The sequence below is a fragment of the Homalodisca vitripennis genome, chromosome 4 (genome assembly GCF_021130785.1).
Source record: "Homalodisca vitripennis isolate AUS2020 chromosome 4, UT_GWSS_2.1, whole genome shotgun sequence".
Taxonomy (NCBI): Eukaryota; Metazoa; Arthropoda; class Insecta; order Hemiptera; family Cicadellidae; genus Homalodisca; species Homalodisca vitripennis.
In genome coordinates, this window is record NC_060210.1 from 152,709,795 (window position 1) to 152,735,126 (window position 25,332).

General features: G+C 35.3%; 1 protein-coding gene across 6 annotated transcripts in view; it reads right to left on the reverse strand.

The window, feature by feature from the left end:
* LOC124360348 (polycystic kidney disease and receptor for egg jelly-related protein-like) overlaps positions 1 to 24,383 on the reverse strand; it is a 202,855-nt gene extending 178,472 nt beyond the window's left edge. For all 6 annotated transcript variants that reach the window (XR_006922237.1, XR_006922234.1, XR_006922235.1 and 3 more), the window contains exons 1-2: positions 23,996 to 24,383; positions 12,545 to 12,763 (exon numbers count right to left, since the gene is read on the reverse strand). The gene's annotated coding sequence lies outside the window, so the exon portion shown is untranslated. The remainder of the gene's footprint in view (positions 1 to 12,544; positions 12,764 to 23,995) is intronic.
* Positions 24,384 to 25,332: the final 949 nt, after the last annotated feature.

The window sequence follows — 25,332 nt, forward strand, 5'->3', positions numbered from 1 at the left end:
TGTCAATGAGCGCCTCTTATCAGTGACCACACCTCTTATCAGCTGCTGGTGTTGCTTCTTATCGTCGACTCAACTGTCCATCACTTGTGTGTTCAGTTGTATCTCTAGGCTGTAGGCACTCCCACAAACTCAATAGCTCCACTTGCAAGTGTAAATAAATTAGTGCAAGTGTGTATAGAGTCAATTAATTTATTAATTTATTGAGTTTACTTATTCTACACGTTGTTATGTTTTTTTTAATGTTGTTAGTCTAATATTCTGGAACTTTGTTAGTCTTGCCACCAATTTATTATTCTATCCCTTACTTAAATTTTGAAAATGACATTAAAAATTATTACAAGTGCAGGCAAACCCTATCTAGTTCTGAATGACTTTAAATTTCGGGATGTAAGAACTCTTGCAAACGGTAACATAACTTGGCGCTGTTGTGTTAAAATCTGTAAATGTTCAATCAAGACTGATAGCAATAAGACTAAAATACTGGAGCTAAATAATGACCACAACCACTCGTCACAAACAACCTCCAATAGATCATCGGTCGCAGCGGTACCGCAACGGAGAACATCTCGCCGGACCCGCTCTACCGCCACTGACACGCCTTCACCGAACATTTCAAGCCTCGTAACGCCTTCACATAGCCTTTTAAACCCTGCAGCATCCACGCCAAAACAGGCTAGCATCTCCATAGACACTTCTCAACCATCAAATTCTATGTATCTTTCTAGTACAGAAATTCAATCGGACCCTAACACTTCACTCACTCAAACTCCTAAACCCTCAGAAAAAAACACATTTTCTAATGAACCGTCCCAAAACCCCTTTGCCATGTACCAAAGAAGAAAAAATTAGTACAAACCATACCTCTTTCCACTTACCCTTCTACGCCACATTCCAGCAACTCCTTCCCGAACATCGAAGAGTTAGAAAACTCCAATTCAAACCTCCGCACAAAAAATAAAATACTAAACGATGAAGTAAAAAATATGATCAATGCAATACGAAACCTGGAAAATGGCTAAAATTTAAAGAAGAAACCATACTAAAACTACAAGAAGAACTGAAGAAATACGAAGAAAAATATCCACACCCATCTCAACCGACGACTTCCCTCTTTCCTTTTCATCTAATCAAGCCGATTCCCTACACCTTTTACGTCCTTTGTCTAATAGTTTTGAATCCCTCCTAGCCCTAGAAGAAGATTTCAAAACAGTCAGTTATAAAAAAACCAAAAAACCAAAACCAAACAAAAAACCTGCCCTAAATAATCACAAAAACCGGAAATCTTTGCAATCGGCTCTAAACTCTAAATCTACAATTTACCCAACAAAAATCCCATTCCTTAACGTGTCAGTGGTAGGAGACAGTCATGCCCGTCACCTGGCGCCTCTCATCTCCGAGAGAACATCTTACCGGACCAGAGTCAATGGGGTCTGCAGGCCGGGAGACGGCCTTCTCACTATCTCCTCCATCTCCATCCCACCACCGGACCCACAGGGATGCCTTGTGCTGCTTGCGGAGACAAATGATTTGACTGCAGGAAGACAGACCGACATTTTCCGACACTTTGAGGAAATCATCAAACAGCACGAGCAGACCTTCAGGATTCTGGTAACTTCTTTGCCTCATAGACACGATCTGCCACCCTCCAGCCACATTCATGACGCCGTATCCCTTGTAAATCACTACCTAGAAGAGCTGTGTGTTCGCTACAAGGGTGCGGATCTTGTTGACATCAGACACATAAGACGCAAGCACTTCACACAGCACGGACTTCACCTGAGAGCTTCCGGAAAGATTCTGCTTGCTGACGCCATAGTGAGAGGGCTGGCCGGTATGTCTCTACCACGTCGCCCCCCGGCTCCGGCAACGCCCAGGGTCCGGACTCCACCTCGCGGTCCCGAGGCTGCTGCTGATTGTGAGTCTCCTTCGACCCAAGATTCACCGAGAACACTGCCTCACGAGACCTTTGCGGACGCCGTGAAAACCAACACAGCCGCCTCACCTACACGACAGACTAACGCATTACAGACAAATGACATAAATACTTTTTTAGGGAATCCACTCTCAACCATGACACAAAACTAGCCAACAAAAACAAAACCTCAAAAATTCAAAATCTGAAAAACATATCTGACAAAATAGTGACAATAATGCATCAAAATGCACAAATGGCCACGAACAAACTCAAAATGGCGGTAAAACTCTAAATGACCCGACTACACCTTACAATCATCGGATTGTATCGAGCTCCCAGTGGAAACGAAACCTCTTTTTTCCAAATTTGAACAACTGTTGTCAAATCTGATTAGAAGCAACAGAAGTGCCAATATATTACCAAAGGTATCCTGGTCTCGAGAGAAAAATTATTATTTTACTCCGAAATAAAGAAGCCACTACTAATGAAGAGTTCAAAATCTTTTTCAAAAATTACAAACGTATATATAGAAAAGTCATCAAAGCTGCGAAAGCTTACGATGTCAATAAAGCATTGCTCACGTCGAAGAACGTTTCAAAACTGCCTGGACCATAATCAACAATAACATTCAAACAAACAAATAGAGCTACAAATTGACAACGAGAAAGTCAAAGACCCTTTAAGGGTTGCAGACGCATTTAACAGTTTCTTTGCTTCGGTAGGGGCTGACCAAGGCCTCCACTCGCCTAGTAGTCAGCCTCTTCTCACCTTAGTGCCGAGCCCAGCAGCCTCCATGGCTCTTGCCCCGGTATCAGAAGAGGAAATTGCCCGGGTTATTAGGAATTTTTCAACGAAAAAATCGAACGACTCCAATCATGTCTCAACATGGCTTCTGAAACAATGCTCTAAGCACTTTTTGAGGCCACTTGAACATTTGATTAACATCTCTTTCAACTCAAGGATCTTTCCCTCTTCTCTAAAAACGGCAAAAGTAGCGCCAATTTTTAAGAAGGGCGACCCTTTTTCTTTTCAAAATTATCGCCCAATTTCAATCTTACCGGCCTTTAGCAAGATTTCTGAGAAGGCTTTTCTCATGAGAATCGGAGATTTCTTAGAAAGGCAAAACCTACTATCAGCAAACCAATTCGGGTTCCGAAGCGGAAAATCGACCATAGACGCAGTCGCTTGTCTAGTCGAGATGATGGTAGAGGAAATAGAAAGTCAATGTACAACACTAAGTGTTTTCCTTGACTTATCTAAAGCTTTCGACTGTGTTGATCATGACATCCTGCTTCACAAACTAGAGCATTACGGGATACGAGGAGTGCCACACGCCTGGCTCGAATCATATCCCACCACCGGACCCACAGGGATGCCTTGTGCTGCTTGCGGAGACAAATGATTTGACTGCAGGAAGACAGACCGACATTTTCCGACACTTTGAGGAAATCATCAAACAGCACGAGCAGACCTTCAGGATTCTGGTAACTTCTTTGCCTCATAGACACGATCTGCCACCCTCCAGCCACATTCATGACGCCGTATCCCTTGTAAATCACTACCTAGAAGAGCTGTGTGTTCGCTACAAGGGTGCGGATCTTGTTGACATCAGACACATAAGACGCAAGCACTTCACACAGCACGGACTTCACCTGAGAGCTTCCGGAAAGATTCTGCTTGCTGACGCCATAGTGAGAGGGCTGGCCGGTATGTCTCTACCACGTCGCCCCCCGGCTCCGGCAACGCCCAGGGTCCGGACTCTATCAGCAAACCAATTCGGGTTCCGAAGCGGAAAATCGACCATAGACGCAGTCGCTTGTCTAGTCGAGATGATGGTAGAGGAAATAGAAAGTCAATGTACAACACTAAGTGTTTTCCTTGACTTATCTAAAGCTTTCGACTGTGTTGATCATGACATCCTGCTTCACAAACTAGAGCATTACGGGATACGAGGAGTGCCACACGCCTGGCTCGAATCATATCTTAGTAATAGGCAACAATTTGTAACAATTTCAGACGTCAAATCGATGGAAAGAGAGCTTTGCTATGGAGTCCCTCAGGGATCCATATTAGGTCCTTTACTGTTTTTGATTTACGCCAACGACGTTGGGTCATCTTTACAACATGGACGAATAGTCCAGTACGCAGATGACATGACTCTCTGTTTTAGCTCAAATCGATAACACAGTTAGGAAAAAATACGTTCATAGAACTCAACAACGTAATCAAAAATATCAATGAGCTAAACTTAAAAACAAACCCGACAAAATCATCTTTCATCCACTTCAGCCTACGACAGGCAGACTCAACTTCCACTCCCACAGTCATGTTGGATGAAAGTGAGGTTGAGGAAGTCTGCACGACCAAATTCCTTGGAATTCACCTCGACCGAGGTTTGACTTGGAATTGTCATGTAGACAATGTCTGTGCCAAACTAGCCTCAGGCGTTTATGTTTTGAAACAACTGCCGAAGTATTGCCCAACTCAGGTACTGATGACGGCATACTTCGGAGTAATCTATCCACATCTTTCCTACGGATTGGTCTTGTGGGGAAGATGCTCAGCCGCTAACATTAAACGAATTTTCACTCTGCAGAAAAGGGCTGTTCGGATAATCGCTAAACTACATAGGAGAGAGTCGTGCAGACCAGCTTTCAAAAATTTTAAAATCTTGACCTTACCATCCCTCTATATTTTAGAAACTTCTCTTTTCTTCAGGTCAAAGTGCGATCATATAAGAGGAAGTGAAATTCACTCCTATGAAACCAGAGGAAGGGAGGACTACCGAACTGGGAGACACAGAACGGTAGTCCATAAACGTTTGCCCTCACAGGTAGGAGTTCATCTGGTCAACAGGCTACCAAATTCAATTAAAAGTGTCCCAATGCTAAAGGCATTTAAAGCTCATCTCAAAAACATATTGATTGCAGAAGCCTTTTACAACACAGACGAGTTTATGACACACGACTAGGAGAACGCGCTACAAACACACTGACCACCGGATGTGAGTGGAATAATTCGAATGAATGAGAGAGAGTGAATGAAAACATTGTAAGTTTGAATGGGACCTCGATGTAAGATTGAATGGAAAATTTTAGTTAAAAAAATCAAGTGACGGTTGCAAACATTTAATTGTAAATGTCAATTGCAAGAAAATATTTATTATTATTATTATCAGACTTTTCATGGTAGAATCTTCCTACAACCTTAAATTTTTGAACTGCGTTTTGTGTATACAAGACGCAGTTATTTTCAAATTATTCTACCCATATATTTTAATATCAAAGCAAACCTTGAACAGGCAATAGACATAACGATCCGAGTTTTGATAATTCAAATAATACGTACATCATTCAGAACTAATAATCCTATAACTTCAAACTAAAATAATTCCTAATTGTAATGGTGAAATTTTATTTCTGTTGTGCAACAGAGATGTCAGAATTTGAAGGTATTATTTCATAGGGTTAAATATTTACAAATGAGTTTATTGTGGATATTTTAAAATCAATACGTAGTATTTCTGTTAGTAATTTCTTCAGTTCAATTCAAATCTTTATTTCACAAAACATTACATATTATAGCAATGCTATAGTAACAGGTGATATTGTCTACTATTTTAAACTGTATTAATCATAAAAGTAATATTCGTCGATATAAATATGATTTAAATGTAAGTGCTAGTATAAAAGAAATTCGTCTACTGAGTAGAACATGCCATCCAAGAGGAGCTCACGGAGCCTCTTTCTGAAGACTGTTATTGATGGTTTGTTTTTAAGGAATATTGGGAGTTTATTGACAAGTTTCCTTCCCATATAGCCAGTTGTTTTTTCGTAAGAAGATGTATTATTAAGTTGAAGGATCATATTATTTCTATGTGTAGTAAGGTAGGATGATTGAGTGTGAAAGCTTTGGGGGAAACTGAGAGGGTTCTGTTTTACAAATGATAGTGTTTGATAGATATAGATGCATGGGAGCGGAAGTATGTTTAATTAAAAAAAATAGGTTTGCATAATGATCTGTTTCTGTCATTAACATTTACACGAATTATTATTTTTTGAATTTTATAAATTGTTTGACTACGGAATGAAGATCCCCAAAACATAATACCGTTGAGAACATGGGAATATACATAGGCATGATAAACCATCAAAATTACGTCCAGATCTACGATTTTTGATAATGTGAGAATGACATAGCGGGCTCTATTTAAGGTGTTTGACGGTCTTCTCACGTGAGCTCCCTAGGTGAAACTGCCCTCGATCAGGAGGCGCAGAAACTTTCCTATCGGAGTAGTGTTGGCCAGTAGCTGGAGGTAGGAATCTTCTGCCCTAGCACTTCTTTGATAGTTGGAATGAAAGTTTATTGCGAATGTCTTTTCTGTATTTAGAAGCAGGCCATTGTCGCTGATTCACTCTTTCATTTTTGTAATTTCTGATGCAAGATGATGAAGTAGTTGCATCCTATTTGAATTCTTAATAAAGATGGTGGTATCATCAGTGTATGAATTAAGAGTACAAATTGATAGACATTTTGGAAGGTCATTTACATAGATCAGAATTAAAAGTGGCTCTAATATAGACCTTTATGGAACTCGGTGTAGAACATTAAGATATTTTGAAGAAATAGGTTGATCTCCAATGACAACCTTTTGTTGGCGATTTTCTAGATAAGAGGATATCCATTCTTTTACTTTGACCTGCACACCATAGAATGATAACTTGTTTATAAGAAGAGAATGGTTTACACAATCAAAAGCCGTAGACAGGTGACAGAATATTCCGATAGCACTCTGTGACTCATCCACAGCAGTGGTGACCTCATTGAGAAAGGTGTACAAGGCGTTATGTATGTTTTTATTTCTCCTGAATCCAAATTGAAAGTCATGAAGGAGTGTGTTACTTTAGAAGAAATCGGTTAAAGAATTTATAACAGCTTTTTAAAATACTTTAGAGAATTCAGGGAGAATGGATACAGGTCTATAGCTTTCCACGGACTTCAAATCGCCTTTTTTAAATTGGAGTGATAGAAGAAAATTTTAGTTTGTCGGGAAACACTCCAGTTTGAAGGGACATATTTACGGAGTGGGTTAGGGGTGGAGCAATAATTGAGGCACATTCTTTTAGAAGAGAAGGTGAAATACCGTCCCAGCCAGCTGCCCGAGAAGACTTTATTTCCGATATAATTTTCATTACATCGCCTACAAGAATGAGTTCAAAGTTTGATACGATATACTGGGTTTTCATCTCATTAAATACTTTAAAAGCTTTTTGGGCGTTTGGGATATTAAATATATTTAATTTGTTGCAAACATTACTGAAATATGTGTTAAAACTGTATGAAACAGTGTAAGGGTCAGTTATAGACAGTCCTGAGTCCTCCAGAGTAATGACCGGTTTGATTGACTCTTTTTCAGCTCACTCTTAATTATATTCCAAGCTGTTTTTTTGTTTATTAGCGGATTTCCCAAATAAATCTTTGTTATGCAAACTTTTTGCTGCATTAACACATTTCTTAAAAATCTTCCTGTACTCTTTTACATACGCAATGAAATTCGGATCATTTGAACGTTTTGACTGCTGATGAAGCTCTTGCTTTCGGACACTCGATATTTTTTCCCACGAGTGACCCAGCCCCTCACAACAGGGCCCAATTTTCTCCTTCCAACCAAAGGAAAGGCCAAGTCAAAATAAAGATAAAAAATATTTAATAATTCGTTAAAAGTCACATTTGAATTATTTTTACTGGCTAAGTTAAATACTGAAATCCAGGATTCATTTCTTAAATCTATATATATAAAAATGAATGTTTGTATGTTTGTCCTTTATGGAATCGTGAACTATTGGACCGATCATGATGAAAATTTGTACGTATATGTATTTTTCCACGGAGAAGGTTTTATAAGCTATGCCCATCCCTTTCCCGATTCAGGATTCCGCCCCACTGGTTACAGAAATACCCATAAGAAATGCATTGCAGCAAACATATGTTAACGTCTTTTCAAATTTTTAATCAGCTGTTCTTTGTAAACATATATTACACTTATAGTTTTAAAGCATAGAGTAAGCTTAAGAGAAACGACAAATTTTGTTTAAACTGTTTTTGCAATCACTGTTAAACATAGACTTTACTATCCAGATAATACAATTCAAATTTGACGTAAAAATTCACCTTTAACTGCAATATTTATTTAATATAAACCATGCTCATGCTTGATCAGAAGAGTAATGCAGATATCATAATTACTATCTTACGTTGGCTACAAATATAAAGAATGTTATAAAATCAACCTTAGTTGTTTTTTTTTGACAGAAGTATGGTTCTCAAAACTCCGTGTGTACATATTCTCTCGATCGAGACAACAAAGCAAGCTCAATCGTGGCATCGGAGATATAACTAATTTAATCTAAAATTTATTATAGTAAAAAAAAAAAAATTTACTAAGTAATATAAGGACTTCGGTTCTTAAGATTTGCGTGCGAAGCCGTGGGTAACAGCTAGATAGAGGCAGGAATATGGTACATACCTTCATAATACGCCCAAGAGGCTCACGATGGAACGACTATCAATTATCTCAGCAATGTTTAGAATGTGATAGAAAAAGAATAAGTGAATATAGTGTACTGTTTTCAACGGGAAATTGCGTGCGAAGCCGCGGGCAACTTTTGCAAAAAATTATTGAAATGCGCAGCAAAGCGCGCCGGGCCCGCTAGTTATATATAAAACTAGTTATGTTATTTCGAGAAAGATTTCTACTTTTAGAAACAGGACAATGATTAGCTCTTAAATGTTTAATAGGAATTGTACATGTAGACATTAACTGCGCTAGATGATCGGAAAGACTAAATTCAAAGACAACGGTTTTACAATTTGAAGAATCTATACTACATATTATGATATTGTCTATGCAAGTACGAGATTGTTTACTTATGCGTGTCGGTTTAAACATGTGTGGGTGTAAATTGTATGATTTCAATAAATTTATGGACTGTGTTTTATCACAGTTATTTCCAAATAGATTAATATTAAAATCTCCAGAGATTAAGATTGTGCTCTTAGGATATTTCAATGTTATAGATTTTATATTTGATATGTTTTAATTAGTAAGTCTAAGGAAATATAGTCTATTGCGCAGTGAATTAAATTTCATAAATGTAATAATAGTAATATATCAAGGGGTATAGTTTATTATGATGAATTAGGTAATGTTTCTTATGCATTAATTACCTCCATATTCCCCTTACAAAATAAATGAAACTAATCCCTTCGTATCAGCGGAAGTTACGTTCCGGTAGTTTCCCGAGGACCGCGAAACCGCGGTTAACGATATAGTATTCAAGCAAAATTTTGTATGATTAGTTCTCACAAATAATTTTAACATGTTGATACTGTACAGTGTAGTTGTTTCAAGTGTGTATTTAACAATTTTATGAACATTCCAGAGTATATAAATGCAAAATTAAAGGAAGTCTTATAATACTTTGCTACGTTGGTTTGTTTCTTCTTTTTTTTCCAATGCCTTGCGGGCTTATTCATACGGGGCACCAGATCCTGAGTCCTCTTTTTAATCGAAGAGTCATTTCCATGAGGAGATCCGACTACAACAAGTGATCTGCGAATTGCGTTGCAATGCGTAGGATGTCGTCCATTGTATGTTTATGAAAACCCTGGCTTCATTTCAAGATTATCGGGGAATTCGTTTACATCTTCATGTTGTTCGACTACCTTGTTTGGAGATGTTATCAGTTCGTCTAACTCCTGCACTGTGAGTTCCTCGTCTTTAACTTCGCCCATTTCTTTCACATCCTGACGGTCTATTTCAGGAAAACACTAACCCTCGACGTGGTGATTGTTATCCACTACTGATGTTTTTCTATTTACTCTAAACACTTCGGAATCAATCACTCTTACAGCTTCAACCCATATACTTCGCCAACATGCATTTATGGTAGACGCCTTCACTTCACAAATGAAGTCATTGGTGTTATTAAGACGATCTGTGATGTTCTATGTTCACCACGTTGAAATGACTGTGACTTCAGGGAATCATTCATAGATTCTAGAAAAATGTAAAATCTTCGAAATGGTTTACCGTTGACTCAATAAATGAAATGAAATGAAATGAAAAACCCGCAGTCACAACTTGATCTAATAGCTGTAGGATCGATGTGGTACTGGAGACAGGAATATGACTTAGGTGTTTGGACGTTCAATTAGAGTGTGGTCAGGGGATTTTGTCAATCACCAATAAGGCTTTGAAAGGCAAGTTATTGGATTCAAAGTAGACCATCACCTCTGGAACGAAACAGTTGGTGAATCAACACGAAACAAAATTTCAAAACGTCCCAACCGTTTATGTTACCTGCAAAAGATTGGCAGGTACATATTCTTTCCTTGTAGAGGTCTTGGACTCTTTTACTTACAAACGAGCAGAGACTTAATCACGAATCCACTAGCATTAGCACAAAATAATTTGTTGAGTCGCCAGCCGTGAAGCACTCCGAGGTTTTTCTAGGATGGTGACAGAAATTTTCTCGAAGGCATCCTTTTCCATAAGAACTCAACTTCATCGGCATTAAACAAACACATGTCCAGCACTGAACTCTCCGTCTTCTAAAACTGATTTCATTTCTGCTAGGAAATTATCTGCTGATTTTGGTCTGCCGAGGCTGCCTCACCTGCGAGCTTCACAATATGAACGCTGAAGAGAAGCTTACACCTTTCAAACCATCCCTTACTAGCCAGGAATTGTGGCGGAGGTGAAATATCGCGCACTCCCTAACGAGTCAGAAAAATGCTCAATGCCTTTTCAGTTTTTTAAACTCTCATGTCTCGAGAAACAGGAGCAGTTTTGGCACGGAGAAGTCCACTTAGTATCACACTACCTCTGATTTTTCCTCGTTTTCTCGAATCTTGCGAACGCTCCAATAATTCAATACGAACTTTCTAGTGACTGAAGCAAGCTTATCAATTTATTATTAAATAAATATTTTTTTACTAAATACAGCAAAACACGTTTCCTCTTTTCCACCTGAGACATCTTAGTTGATTAATGCTGAGAACGATTTTGTATCATTAACACACTTATAAAAAAAACACACAATCAAGCCAAGTATAGAAGTGTATGTACGATCTGATGAATGATATAAACAGACAGATCTAAGAAGGAATGTGTGAGTAACAATAGCGTATGGTCCCGGTGGATATTGATGATGTGAAAGGGTGAGTGCGTCACTCAGCAACTGTAATTTCAGGTAATTCTCAGATATAATATAGTGTCTTCGGTGCAGTGGTGAACAAACCTCAACTTGTTGAGTCAAGAGTGGTAGACTTATTATTGTAAATATTTACTTTTTATTTATTTATTTAATTTTAGCTGTCAAACAGATCCGTGGATAACGGGAACTCACCGATGCCGGGCCTGTGGATACGTGAGGATTACTTACACACGTGGGTTTACAATAAAAAATTATATTTTACAAAATGTTTAAGTATGGGAAGAAAAAGTTCAAACTCAGTAAAGTAGTATAAGCAAACGAAGGCTATACTTGATTAACCATGTATTTTCTTATTCTGTTATCAATTCATTTCAGTATATTCAAACTTTGATAACCTAAACTAGCAAAGTTAGTAAATTGTCTCGTGAATTGATGGAAAAATTATTCTGAACTTTGATAATTTATGGTGCATACGAGCAGATATTCATTAAAATATTAAAATTTTATTATTAGTCAATATTGTGACCTTATTCATTTATTATATTTCATTTATCATTTATACTTTGCTTAGTAACCATAGTTATAAAAGCACAATTTATTGCAGATATAAAATTAACTACTCATAACTTGTTCCATCACAACCGTAGTGGTATTCTACGATAGCGACAACTATGACTTCTATACGAGAAGAAAAATAATAAGTACAATCAACGTAAGAGTATTTTATGTTGTAACCGGTTTTAACTCCGATAAAGTTACGTTAAAACACCTTTTATAAGCCCATAAAGGTAATTATTTAAAAACTCTCTTAAGCTTTCTAATACCTATAGATCAATATGTTGAACAGGATCAAAAGCCTTTAAACCATTTCGTCTATCAGGTAAATGATACTTGACAATTAGTACTAGTAGGCTACATAAATAGGGGCTTTAGTTTTCTATTTATTGAACACAAATAATTTACTGATACAATAAACCAGGATTTTACTAATAAAATTTTATACATTAGATAAATAAAATATCATTTCAGTGTGAGCAATTAAACTAAGAACTATCAGTAGCACTCAGTGTGGGATATTTAGTATTATAAAATAAAACTGTTGTTACCATGATTATCGAGAATGTCATGTTCAATGTTCAATTTCGCTTGTAACGGAACCGACTGCTGTCACTCTCCCCTACGTTTCGTCATTGTAGAGGTAAAAGCTAACAACTCAAACAAGTGGCTCTACCTCTCTGCTGCCTGCCGTCAACCTTCATTTTTATCGAACAAATTGAACACTCTATTATTTAAAGTACTCTCGTAAAGGCTACCCCTTCAAGCTATTATGATTATGAAACGCAAAATAAATAGTATTTCTTTGTAATAATACAGATTCTCAGACAATACAATATTACTGTTAAATACTTACTATGTTCATCAATTTCTTCAAGCCTCCACGGTCTATAATCGAATTTGGTAAAATAACCTCCATCATGTTCAACTGTAATATCAGATGGCCATGTTTGACTAAAGTTAGTATATATTGGTCGACTGTGCGTAAAGAATCTTTGTTTTGTGTATTCTCCGACAGAAACAGGACTGTCAAATTCCCATAAAAGGCTGTATAGCAAATAACGTATATATTCATCTGAAAAGAAAGAAAAGACCTATGGTTAAATAAAGTTATTGACTTATATTTAGTTTTTTAATCAAATTATTTTAAAACTTTAAATAAAATTAACTTCAGAGAATTACAGAAAGAATACTACTATCCCGGGTTGTAGTCACATTGTCATTCAATGTTTCAAATGGTAGTTATCCGGAGCAGCAGTGGTGAGGTCATCCCAACGAAGACGACCAATGGCAAAGCATCAATGGTGGCTCTGCCTACCCCTTACTTGGGGTAGGCAGTAAGGGGTAGGCAAGCGGCCGACGGGGGCGGACAAGCGGTCGAGAGGACAGGCGACCTAGAACAAAAAATCGGTAGCGGACCCAAAAATTCGGCCTTCCAGAATGGCGTTTTATAGATTTGTCTAACCAATAGAAATTGAGCTAGGGCGGGGCCTGCGTTTCTGTGTTTCCCATGTACCAGGAATATTAGGAGAGCAGACACGGATAGAGGTTTTGGAGCAGAGCTTTTGTGAACACTTGCCGATCTCTCTCTGCCGTTCCCAACTCTGTCTCTCTCTTTCTGTATATCACAAAAGAGTATCAGGAGTACAGGGATTGACAGAAAACATAAATGAGGCTACGCTTTGTAAGGTGGAAGAATGACTCAACTGCAAATTGTTGCAGATAACACAACAATTGTTGTCCGCTAGGCAGCAGTTTAAAGTAACTAATGACCTTGATTGTAGATCATTCTGAGGATCAAACCTAATGAGTTACAATAGTTAAGACAACTTGATTGTGGTACACTAGATCCAATCATAGATACCGTGCTCTGTTTCTGATACATCAAAATAAATAATAAATCATCCCTGTCCCTGTATTCTGATTTAGATAACAATTTTAGTGGAATAAAATATTTAAAAAAAGTCTTGTATAAATAATTATTTTCTACTTTATAAACTATTTATACCACTATTATTTTGTTCTCATTGAATAAAATGTAATATAAAAAAGTAAACAACTTCAGGACAGTATAATTAATGATGTCATATTTTTAATATCACAGTAACACAATGTAGTACCAAATTTAGTAGTAAGTTCGTAATTATTTATTAACATAAACTAATACTTTAAAGATACGTGCTCCCCAATCCTTGATTGTCATTAGTCTGGTCCGTAAAGGCAACTACAGAATTAAAATGCGGCCACATCTTTTTTATTTGTGTTTATCAATCTTTGTTTATAAATTACAAACATTAGAATTACTAACCAATGAAAATAGTCTAATAGAAAAGTATAAAACAAAAACAACGACCAAGACAATCTGATTATTAATATTATGCAAACATAACAAACTGTTATAATTAAAGAATATATATGGTCAAATTTTTATATTTTAGTAACTTAATGCCAACAAAAAAGACGACAAGTTGTAATATTAAATATCTCGCTTTCCTGCTGCAAATGTACAAATCACCTTCCTGTTTGAAATAAATGTTTCCAGCTAGAACAAGGATCTTAGCTCGTTACCATCATACATAGTATAAATATTAAAGTCGCTTTTTTCGTTGGTCTGTTTGTGCAACTACTCAATGGATTTTCATACGGTTTTCACTGTCAGCTTCCTTATGGACTAGGCCACGGTTTTAGGTATGATACACCAATAATTTAATCATAGAAATTAGAAAACAGTTTTTACAATGCGAAAATTGATATTTTTGAGCACTTTTACTGTCAATACTGACTATACTTCATGACACAACAAAGTACAATAAAATTGTACGTTTCAAAAAGGTTTGCAGTGACATATATCTATCTCCAAAGAATTACCCGCAACAACCATTTTCTATTTTAAAATTTACATTTTACCAGTATTTCAAAAGCTACTTAAATCAATAAAGTATTCATATCACTGCATTAAGAAACGTAAAGATAAGATAAAATTATTCTTTTAGCAAATTATTTCGATCAATATTTTTGTATTACGTTTAAAATCCCGCGTGTTTTGGTTGCGCGAGTATTTATTTTGTTTTATTTGACAGTATAATCAACAATCACTTTTACTATGGACAAAAACGTTCTCAAATCATGTGTTTTTCAAATGAAACAGATTGTATGATGATAAGTTGGTAACATCTTACATTGTTATTGTATGTGTTAAAAGTGCGTTTATCAATTCTTAATCTAATTATTTTCTAATATATGATACGTTTGTTAATTTTAACAAATTTGTATTAAATCGTTCAAACAGCATCAATATCAAACAAATACATAGCCTACATCTAAATTCAATGTCCTGAATGAACTTTACCTTGAATTCTGTAGGACCGAAACGTAATCTTCTGCCGTCATATGGGCATATTTCATACAGAAAGAAGAAGACATTTAAAAATGTCGTGACAAATCTTGATCAAGTGCTGACATTTAATTACTATAAAGATCACTTAGGAGCAACATTATCTTTAGTTATTAATGTTTTGAAGTAGTTAATAAAATAATACGCTACTCAGGATCTGACCACGGCGTATTAGGGACCGATTGACGCCCACCTCTCTTTTAAGGAGTTGTTTATTGGTTTGCTTGTGCAAATAACCAAATTTTGAGTGCTTAAAATGATAACAATGAATAATTCACAATCGTTTATTCGAATTCCAGTCTTTTAAAATTACTGTTGTTGGCTCTACCAAATCTCTATATTTTGAAAAAAAAAAAAACACTCAGTATTTTATTTAAAAATGTGCCTTGATTATAGGCCGAGCGTATGAGGAAGGGTAAATTAACCGACCGGAAGGCATAAGACCACGGTTTATGAACACTTATCCTCGCAAGCAGGTGTTCATTTTATTAACGTGTTGCCAAAACAGATATCATTTCCAATGGCCATAGGACTTAAAGGATGCCTAAAATGCTTTTCAATTTCACATGTATTTACAATGTTTTTTTTTCATGGAACTGGGAGATCGCTCAATCGGAAGACTGGTTTGGTGAAATTAAAAAAATTAAGGTCGAATGTACAAAAGTCTGAATTGTAAAAAGATAAAATGAAAAATGTCTTCTTTCACCAGGTGAAGTTAGGACTAAGAATCCTTCTCTAATATTTTACCTGAGGACCAAGGGATCAGTTGCACGTTTGGTTCTTTATTCTGATGTAGTGTGAATAACTTATTTTTTGTATTTACTTTTGTGATGTGTCTGAAGAAGATATCTTTGGTATCGAAAGGCCTCACAAAAAAATAAAAGTGTTGAATATTGCTTTAATGTTTTGATGTAAATAAGTTATCAGTACCAATATAAGCTCCATCTACAACATTAGTGTGAATAAGAACAAAAATAAATTATACTTCGCTTTTTGTACATGTTAACCATGTCTTTGTAACAAAAAGCGTGTTAATTGACTATTTTACTTCTGGCCAGTGCTAGTGGCTCGTCCTGTGACCAGTTACGTAGTCAGGATGTATCCCGAGTGAAGGAAAAATTATATTATAAAAATTATTTACGATTTTAATTCGTAAACATGAAAGTATAGACCGTTAATAAAAAAAAGGCAACGTAACAAACATCATGCGTGTGTAGATTGCTAACATCTGGATAGGTAATTTGTATTAAGAATTCTGGATGACTAAAATCATCCATTAATATATACTTTAATCAACCAGGAATATACTTCACCATCATATGGTTGGCGAAATATAAAAAATGTTTGATACAGAGGATTTTATATTAGTCCATATATTGTCTTCTACCATGCCAAAATAGTACACACTGTATGTTTCTGAAATTTATTGTTAAGAATCTATTAAAAAGTCCAATGGTTGTGTTTGCTACCTTATAATTTAAAAACGCGTAGTGAAGATAAGTTGATTGAATTTTAAAACATTTTCAATAAACCTTTTTTTTAACTTGAAATATGTATATAAATTTTTAAAGGTTTATTGTTTATATATATATATACTGAGGGACAAAAAAAGTGGGACACTCAATATTTTTCAATCTTTTAATGTTATAATTGATGTAAAACCGAAAACCAAATTGAAAAGTGTTCTTTACACATTTCTGCAACAAACGAAGAACAATGTACAAAGATTAAATTTATTCGTAATTTCAAGTTAATTCCTAAAAAACTTAAAATTCAAAAAAAGGAGAAAGACATTAAATGGTTAGATTTTTTCTTGAACTTGGAGTAGTAGAAAGGCGTTTTAGTATCTTGTGTTCCCACCTCGGGCTCTGATGACTGATAGTCTGCGACCCATGCTGTCAATCAAGTCCCGTATCACCTGCTGATCCAAGTTATTCCACTCCTCCTGCAGGGCCTGGCCAAGCTGTTGCAAAGAGTGTAACTCTCCTCGACGATTTCTAATTGCTCTTCCCATGACATCCCAGATGTATTCTAATGAATTAAAGTGCGGGCCATTCCATTACCTCGATTCCAACTTCACGTAAGTAATTTTGCACCACCCTTGCGGTGTGTGGACGAGCATTATCTTGCATCAGCATGAATCTAGGACCCACAAATCTAGAACCTCTTCCACGTACCTTTCAGCATTTAATTTTCCTCTATTAACAATTACAAGCTCAGTGTGAGCCTCTCTTGAAATTCCTCCCCAAACCATTATGGACCCACCATCAAAACTGTCTCTTGGCGATATTACACATTAAGCAAACCTCTCTCCAGCCCGTCTCAACCCTCTTTCACGACTGTCTGGTGACCGAAACTCATCGGTCCACAGCACTGGGCTCCACTGCTCTGCGGTCCAATTTACGTGAGTTCGAGCAAACTCCAAACGAGCTCTACGGTGGCGCGGGAGCAGACTAGGACCTGTAGCTGGGCGATAAGCTCCAAGTTCCACCTCCTGTAACCTTCTTGTAACCTTGTTTTTCTGTTACGACCTGATCCCTGCCTCCTTTCATAACTTCCTGTTAATCTAAAGCGAATCACAGCTCTGCTTATGCAGGATCTAGGGAAACCTGTGATGTTTTCTACTTCTCGCAATATTAAGCCACTATCAACTAGAGCAACGGCTCTGGCACAATATGTTGGTGACAGAGGCATTTTCTGTTGTTGTCTAAGCTGGGAATGAATGACCTGCAGTAATGGATAGACACACAGACTGAGGCAGGCAATGATCACAAAGGGGGTGAAAGTTCACTTCTGAGATGATAAGGAAGACACTGTTTTAGACTCATTATAAGATTAGCAATATTAATAAAGTAAGCAAGATGTTTCAGGATAGATTTGAAGCAATCATGTGAGAAATTAGCTACAGATAAGAGAAATGTAGAAATATTTAATTTTAAATAAAATATTACACAGTTATAACAATTTGAAAGCTTGTCCCACAGTGTGTATGTATATATATATATATATATATATATATATATATATATATATATATATATATAAAACATGTGTAAATAACTATAACTAAACGCGTAACAAATTTCGTTATTTCTTCATTTTGAATGAATACTTTATTGTAGGTTGAAATCTATGAATGGGCCTTACGTTGATACAAAAAACCTAGCAACTAAGACAATAAGGTGTTCTTGTATTTATAATAATTGTAAAGTTTCACAAATTCTGGAAATGAGGCGAAAAACCAAGCTTTGTTAATCAGGAGCAAGCATCTTCAAAAATTATGAAAGATGTCTCTAGTGTTGATAAAAATAAGACATCCCTTGTCCCACGTCACATCGTGTCGGTAGTTTTGAGCTTTTGCTGGATTTGGCCTTGCAATATTCACACAATGGTGTTGAAGTGTGTGGATATCGATATATTATATACCTCCTTTTTCTCAAGTATAGGACAAGTTCTATGTTGCTTTTTAGATTTTACTAAAAATACATCTACTATATAAAAATTAATATCTAAATGTGTAGGTCAGCGCTAATCTCGAGAACGGCGGAACTCACTTGGATAATTATTTGTTCTTAAATATACGTTAAATAAATATAAGGTTTGGAAGAAGAGATAACGTAAAAAACTGTCCAGAATATTTAAAAATTCTGGGAAAAAATTAAAATAATTTCGACACGTAATATAAAGTGAACAGACACTTGACAGCTGTTAACGTTTTCGTTTCAAGTACTACAATTACGCTGGAACATATGTTTACAATTAAATCTAATAAAATATCAATTGTATTTGTGCTAGATAAATTAATAGTGTAATACAGGTAGCAAAGACAAAAAACAATGTATATTTTAGTAGAGACTGCGCTACTGACGAATATAACCAAACTGTTCTATGTATTTGAAATACTATCTAAACACTTATACAAAACCCATCTTTTTGAACAACTTTTAAAGGTTTTAACACCAGGTAATTAAATATTTCTTAGTTTTCGTTACATTGAGATATAGCATTTTTCAATGGACACTAACGTGACGTAATGAGTGTTACTTTCTCAATTCTTTATACCGAAAAACAACAAGTCTTCTTTACAAAATATTACAAAAGAATATTTTAAAATCTCACAAGAACTGAGTAGGGATATTTTCACTCCCATAATACCATATGTTAATTACAAATTACTGAACCAGATGCCTTTTGACCTAATTAGTCTTCTCAAGCCTACTTATGTAGTACCATTATTTAGTTGTATTTCATACAATATATACTTTCGCAACCATGTTACTCGTTACTGGTTAATATAAGTTACATCCGATGGTCTCAGAACTTAATACTTGGTGGGATAATTGGCACGCTTATTAATGTTTTCTCTCGAGAACTTGGTAGCTGACCATCTTGCTGCCGAGCAACATCTCGCGCACCATGTCCGCGAGTCTGATTTATCTTCAAGTCTCTAATTTCAACTTCGAGAGCTTCCAGCATTCATGTTTTAGATTTTTAGTTTACTAATATATACTTTTTCCTATTACAGCTGCAATGTCGAGCCAAGATTTTGACGCCCGCGCTCGTGAGTCGACATCAACGTGAAGAGAAGTCAATTTTAAAAGTTTTAATAATTAATTATTAAGTCCGTATGCACAATTCCCACATAACATTGGAACTATTAGGATCATTCAAATGATATCATTTAGTTTATTATCACTCTATTTATGTGGCAACGTGGCAATACATTATTTTATTTTTAACATTATTAGAAGTGATGCTTTTATGTTTATTTGCCACAATTAAACTTATAAGTAAACTTTGCAAATTGAGTATTTATTACTACGACCTCAGTGGTGACCAACCCAATGTGTTCGTCCCTTCGTTATGTACCGATTGTATTAAAAAATTCGGGGGTAACTGGATTACCGGTGGAAGGAGTAGGCCCAGAAGAATGATAAGGACTAGACAGTACAAAAGAGGCTGCTGTCAGCGAGGCGCGCATTGCAGATGGCTGTGTTTGATAACGAAATTGAGAGGTGGGGTGAGGTAGACGTGCCGTACCTCCCGTCTCAGTAGATCGGAAGTAGTAGTAACGAGTAGTCTTTGAAAGTGCTTAGAGTTAAAGTTTTGCTAATCGTCATCGAACCTGCGGGTAAGTGAACTTTTAACTGGAGTCCAGTCACTATTCATTCTTAATTATTTTGAATAATTTTGAGGAAAGAAATATTGTAAAAATTAATTTTAATGGGAATTTAGGAACTTGTCCTTTTGATCTGTGCAACATAAAACTTGTTGGTGCAGTGAGCACATGCATATAACATTGTATGTAAAAATACTTAAAGAGTTTTGTGGTTGTTACAGATGTTTTTAGAAATATAAAAAATTCGAACACTGAAAAGAAGTAATATTTAAATTAAAGTAAATAAAATTAGTAACAATATAAAATTGAATTATGAAGATAAAATGAAAGTAAAGAATTGCCAGATCAGATTAGAGTGTGAAAGTTTTGAATTTTGAAAATTTAATAAATAAACAAGCTGTAAGAACTTTGTACATTTTTTGAGTGGCGAATATATTACAAGTTTGAATTTAAAAGTCATCAAGAAGTTTTTATTTTAATTAAACTAGTAATTATTTTCAAGAAGAAGTTTTATTTTAGTTTGAAATTTATTTATTTCAGAAGATTTTTGTTTTCATTTTTTTGAACCTTTACAAACCTTTAATTTTCAAAGCTAACCCCTCATGTGCCAGTAAAACGGTACAGGTACACATAACTTATTGCGCCACTCTTCTGTTAATGTTCCTAAACGGCCATTACACTGAGTGAAGAAGCCAAAATGCCTGCTATTAAGTTAGAATATTTATCCAAAGAGGAACTAGTGTTTGATTTGATATCCATAGGCATCAAGTTAAGTAAAGTTTCTACTGCGAATGAACTTAGAAAGTCCTTAAGACAGTTTTGTGAGACAATGTTTTACCGATTGTAAAAAAACCAGCCAATTAAAAATAGATCACAATGAGGAAGTGAAATTACTCAGTTAAAAATTGATTTTATGATAGTGATGGTACCCTAACATTTTTCAAATAGTTGGTGGATTTCCATCAGTTTAGGTTAGGGTAATTCGTAGGTTAAATGGAATTTTTAACTGAGAAAAGGAGCACACATTTTTGGTCTAATTAATTACCTTTCTGACGCTACATTAGAGTTTAGTTGTATCAATTCCTCGATCAAGAAAATAATACAACATATATATAGACAAACGGTTTCGGAATCCTACTTGGGTCTAAAACACTTTACCTTCAGCACTTATGAACTACCTCCGGTCTAAGATATCTTCAGTGCCATTTGTCGAATTTGCCTTGTGCAAAAAAAAGGAAAATAAATACATGCATATGTAGGACCAAAAAGCCCTGTCTTGTTATTTGTAGAAATATAGTCTAGGAAAGAATGTCACGTTGATGCATTTTTTCCTTACACCACTCTAAAAATGTCGTACATAATACGAAGGGAACACCGCATTGTTGGAGTCCTTACTAGCAAATAGTATTAGCTTTGTCCATTAAACGTTGGGGTAGGTAACCTATGATTGAGGCTGCAACTCACCAGAAGTATTCTGCTTAGTGGGAATAGTACATGAAAGTCGTGTTTTATTGCACCCTGTCATCTCGTAATTGTCACCATACGAACGTATTAAAACTTAATATATCCTCCGATGTTGATTGTATTTATAGTGGAGTTGTACAATCAAGACAACGTCATTAGCTTGTCACTTGCCAGCATTATATTTGCTACGTTTGCATTGGTTCAGTTTCCTGGTGGACCAAAGGATACAGTGTCTACCCCAGTCCAAAAAGAAGTGATAGTAGTTTTCTGGATTCACATAACCCAATATCTTAAATATCCACATTTCGAAAAAAATGTTATTGCATATTATTAATCTTTTATTTTAGTACATTTACTAATTTTATACATTTAAACTAAATGTTATCTAAACTAACAATATAGGTTTAGAAATGTTAAAAACACTAGTGAGGTTTTAAGTTGTTTTTCGCGTATTTCTCACATAGATAAAAACTGGAGGAGCAAATGATGATAGATCTGAAGAAAGCATTCTTGATTATTCCTCATCTTTAAGTTAATAAGCTTGAGTTAAGCTAGCTGAGAGAGGTCGGAATGTATTACAGTAGTTGAGCTCCAATCTCTCTCAAAGAGAGCAGTGTATGATGATCGAATGTCGTCTTCATCCCTAAAAGACCCCAGTAAGTTTTGCTGTGCCTAACTGATTTATTCTTGGGCGAGTACACAACAGCTATATTCACAGTTATGCATGATATTGCTTTCAACGCTTTCAGCATCACCATAGATACACAATTGTCAACATATACATCTGAACCTAAAATGTTTGCAATGTACTTTCTTGATGTGATAAGTAAAATTCACCTAACATTCAAAACAACACTAAATTTTTAGATCAGAATGAGTCACATCGAATAGTTAAGTGTAATGAAAAAGTGTCTAAGTGTATTGTTTAAAACTCCAGTTAGTTGTTCAATATTTCAGGGTTGAACAAAGTTTCCAATAACATGTTCTTTTAACAAGAATAGACAATCCCGCTCCTGTGCATTTCTTTCAGTGAAATTAAGTGACCAATCAGGAGTAATATATGTTGAAGATACTAACAGTAGGGAAAAATCATTTTCAAAAAAATATTACAATCGTTTAGTGAGACGATAGCGTTACTGAACTGCAGAGTCTTTAGTCACAAGAGGTTGGTCAAGTTGAACAGACCAGTGTACGGACACAATTCAGGAAGGGCTGGTTGACGGCAAAGACTAAGTCATTTTGAAGTACTTGTGTATCTTTTCAATAGAGAGGTTCAGCAATACTTCAACTTGCTTTTAGAGCTCATCTATTTCTACCTTAATCCGTTTTTAGATACTAGAGCCTCTACATCCCATCAATAATCATTAAATAGGCAGACGCAGGGTGTGTTAACCTCAAAACTGGATGAGTGTAGGAAGAACGTGATTGTAGATGACTCGACATTTGTAACAGATGACGAAACGGCGGGAACTACTGTGGATGATGTGCCAGACTTAATGGTGACTTAATGCATGACAACTTTTTTATATTTAAGAAAGGACCGATGTTTTAATTTTGGGTGAAATGATATTTGACCTGTGTTGAGAAAGGTTGGCTTAAACATAGTCCCGGATAGCTATAGGATGTGTGCTAATAAATACAACCACAGTTGATATGTAACCATTATTTTAATTAAAGCTCCTCACGCACTCCCCAAAGTCTGTGTTTTATTTAAAGAATAGCAGTTTTATTCTGAGAAAATATTACAATCTAGATTGAAGTGTCACGTTTATCTACTCTTTTGCAAATTTCGGTTAATGCCTTAAATTTTGATTTATTTAACATAAACAGTTTTATTCAATCTTTACTTATACAGTCTAAATTACTATTAAGTAACTGTACAGTAAGGTTTAATGAGTAAGGGTAGATTACACTAAGTATGTTGGCTTTATGAAATATTGTATATATTTAAAATTTTTAGTAAAAAACAAGATTTATACTGGTGTAAAGAGTGAAATCTAGATTGAGAGCTCATGTGTGCTACATTTTTTTGCAAATTTCTAAACTACTAACTATATTTATTTAATTAAAAGAAAACAGTAATTTTATTCACTCTTTATCAATACACGGATTACTGTTACCTTTGTTGTAAAAGAGTACAACCTGTATGGAACTATTGTTCAATACCGTGCATTTTTTAACATAAAGTCTACGGTCTAGGTTGTGTTTCACGTTTTGGGATAGTCTCCGTTATAGTAGATGGTTATTTTTTATTACCGAGTAAGTTTTGAAACTATTAGTTTGATCTATTGATTATATTTATAAATTACGAGATGTAGTTCATTATTTACCTTTCTCTTTGACCTCACATGTAACACCGGTGTAGGGATAATTACATAAGCAGCCAGGAACATATTTTTCTTCTTTATTGTAACAAGTGCCATGCTTACAGTTATCCTTGCAAGTCTTGACCCGTGCACAAGATTTGTCTGAAACGAACCTGTATGGATATGGGAAAATACATCGGCTACTCGTTCCCTTCTTGGTCGTCCATGGCACATATTGAACACTTACTATTGCAATCACTTTCTTCTTGGCATTTTTGAGCCGTTAGGTTACTAACGTAAACTACAGACAAAGTTATTACTATGTAACTGACAGTAATATGTTTCCAAGAAACCACTCTATAGTTTCCATTATGCATGGCAAGAAATAACGCGTACTAAAAGGCAAAGTAGTAAAGAATGGTAAATCAAAACAAAGAAATGACGAAAAATCTTAATTTATTAAATAAATACATTCATATGATTGATTTATTATCATATGTTGATTCCATTGTAGAGCAATTTGCATTAAAACTAGGTTTTTATTTATGATATTGAAAATCAGTTTCCGTACAAAAGAATTTACAATAATTTTAAGTGGTTATCTCCTCAGGAGTTTACGCTGAAATTCCTTATATTAGCTAATACTTACATGCAAGAACTATATCCTGTCAACCTAGCAGAAGGTGGTACGATTAACTATTCTAAATTTAACTTCGACAAAACAGTTTTAACGTTTTGTTCTAAAATTACGACTGTGAGCAAAGTACCCATATACTGTAAATATTTTCAAATAACATAGCCACTAGAACCATAAATCGTTAAATGTTTTTTATAGTTTGTAAAATCGTTGATTGTACCTATTTTAGTCACTAGGTATTCTTTGATCATTTGTGTTGTAATAGAACTAAAATGTTTTATTCTAAAAGGAGTGAAAAATGAGAATAAAATCCTCAAACTTATTCAGGACAAATTAAAACTTATTCAGGATTTAACTTAAAACAAAAAAATTACTTACTTTTGTATAAATTGAACCCAATTTTGAGTACTTTGGTTATTTCTTAAATGTATCATCCTAAAGAAAAGCCTGCAAATAAAACACACCTCGCTACTACTTCTTCATACTTAATTTAACACATACCTATAAATACTACAATAAATTCTTGATGATGAGATATACATGACTAAAACAATTCAATTGTTTTATTTATTTAATTAATATCCAAGGAAAATTAGTTTTTAAGAAAATAAGTAAGAAATTATAGTTTGGCATACAATATGAACACCATAAATTAACATAAACTGAATTCGCACTCAAAATGTTATATCTATTGATCATTTCATTCTTGAGATGCCCTGTTTTA